Below are 2,500 nucleotides of genomic sequence, written 5' to 3'. Positions count from 1 at the left end.
TTTTACAGGAGGGATTGCTTTTTTAATATTTATTTTTTATTGTTATTATCATTTCTCATTCTTACTCATATTCTTCTTATTATTCTTTTTTCTTATCTTATTCTGTTCGTTATCATCATTATCATTACCGTTATTAGCATCATCATTATTATCATAACTATAATTGTCACCACGACTACTACTTCTGCTATTACTACTAGTACGACTAATAATATTAATGATACTACTATTACTGCTATTATCACTACTATCATTATAATCTTCATTATTATCTTATCATCTTCATACATCTTTAGGAGGGGAGGTAAGCGGGCAGATCGCTTTGTCTGATCAAAGTGGATAGCCAGATGGATAGAGTTAAAAGAAAATAGAGTTAATGGGTTATGTTAATGGATTGATTTTGAGAATAGAGGATAGACAAGAAAGGGGAGGAAAGCGTGTGAATGGGTTTGCGTAAATGGGTAGCAGTGTAAAAAAAAAATATATATATATATATAAAGATAGGGTTGTCTTTTTGACGTTTGGTTAAGTGGGTGTTGGTAGATTATGGGTAGAATTGTTGTGGGGTGTGGTTAGGAGGAGGAGGAGGAGGAGGAGGAGGCGATGGAGGAGGTGGAGGAGGAGGAGATGGAGGAGGAGGAAGAGGAGGAGGAGATGGAGGAGGAGGAGGAGGAAGAGGAGGAAATGGAGGAGGAGGAGGAGATGGGAAGGAGATGTGGGGGAGGGAGGAGATGGAAAGGATATGGGAGAGAGGAGGTGGAAGGGAAGAGGAGTAGGGTGGAGATGGAGGGGGAGGACGCACGAGAGGAGGAGGAGGAGGAGAGGGAAGGTGGAGGAGGTGGGGGTGAGGGAGAGGAGAAGGAGTAAAGATGGAGGAGGTGGAGGGAGATGAGGGGGGGGGAGATGGGAGGAGATGGTGGAGTAGAGGAGGAGGGGGGGGGAGATGGAGGAGGAGGAGAGGATAAGCAGGAGGTGGAGATGGTAGGAGGAAGGAGATGGAGGAAGAGGGTGAGGAGGAGAGAACGGAGGAGGAAGAGGGAGGAATGAGCAGGAGGGAGGGAGAGAAAAGAAAGAGTGGAGGAGGACAAGGAGGTGGAGGGGAGCGAGGAGATGATGGAGAAGGAAGAGGAGATGGAGGAGGAGGAGGAAGAGGAGGAGGAGATGGAGGAGAAGGAGGAAGAGGAGGAGGAGGAGGAAGAAGAGGAGGAGGAGAAGGAGGAGGGGGGGAGATGGAGATGGAGGAGGAGGAGGAGGAGGAGGAGGAGGAGGAGGAGAAAGAGGTGGAGGAGGAGAAAGAGGTGGAGGAGGAGGAGGAGGAGGAGGGGGTATACGAAATAGAAATAGTGTTTGAAGCAGATAAGTAGACATGATAACAGACAATGATAAAAGGGTAATGAATCTTAAACGGCGTAAAGCAGATGTTTGTGAAAAAGAGCGGGGGAGGGGGGGAGGGGGGGATAATCTTGCAACGGCAGGTGTTGGAAATGTCGAGGAAAATTGTTGACATGAATGATTTTCAAAGAGAAGGAGAAAAAGAAAAGTCCTTTTGCTACGACACAATTCATCATTATCCAGTTGTGCGCTTTGTGTGTGTGTGTGTGTGTGTGTGTGTGTGTGTGTGTGTGTGTGTGTGTGTGTGTGTGTGTGTGTGTGTGTGTGTGTGTGTGTGTGTGTGTGTGTGTGTGTGTGTGTGTGTGTGTGTGTGTGTGTGTGTGTGTGTGTGTGTGTGTGTGTGTGTGTGTGTGTGCGTATGTGTGTGTGTGTGTTTGTGTGTGTGTGTTTGTGTGTGTGTGTGTGTGTACGTGCGTGCGGGTGCCTTAAACAAAATCAAATTTGTGAAATACGTTTAACTTAATCTGCATTCAAGCGAACTTGACGAGCAACACGGGAGGAGTTTGGCAAGGAATGTGTTAGAGTGACACCTGATAGCATGTGGTATGAGGTGTTGGCACCTGGCATTAACTCCTATTGCTGAAAAAAGACTCGAGACTCAAGTGGTGTGACACCGAGACATATGAGGTGCGGGCAGACAGCTATGAGGCGAAGAGCATGATTGAGTGTTATACTTCGGGGGTGAGACGTGAATGATTTGACATCGAGTCTCATCTGTCGATAGATGATCGTGATGTAGAAGAGAGAAGAGTGGAGGGATAATGGAAGGGGAGGAGAGAATATAGAAAAAAGAAGAAGAAGAAGAGGGAGAGATATAGAGGAAAGAAGAGTATTTGAAGAAGAAGAGAAAGACAGAAGAAGAAGAAGGAGAAGAAACCAGGCTGACAGACAAGAACGCCTCTGACATGTGTGGGATTGTAAAGATAAAGACACTCTTAATGGCCCAATTCGTCTTCATGAATAGTGCATGCCGCTAGTAAGTAGCATGACGCAGTACACTCGTCCATCTCATTAGCGCCCTTGGCTGCAGAAGATAAGATCATGCATTCCCTCATGCATTCGCCCGCGCCAGCCAGTTTGCACATTCTCGGGTCCTTTGCTCATTTTT

The sequence above is a fragment of the Penaeus japonicus genome, unplaced genomic scaffold (genome assembly GCF_977035675.1).
Source record: "Penaeus japonicus unplaced genomic scaffold, GWHDUDI00000001_assembly GWHDUDI00000029, whole genome shotgun sequence".
Lineage (NCBI taxonomy): Eukaryota > Metazoa > Arthropoda > Malacostraca > Decapoda > Penaeidae > Penaeus > Penaeus japonicus.
The sequence above is the reverse complement of the archived record's forward strand: the minus strand, read 5'-3'. Positions refer to the sequence as shown.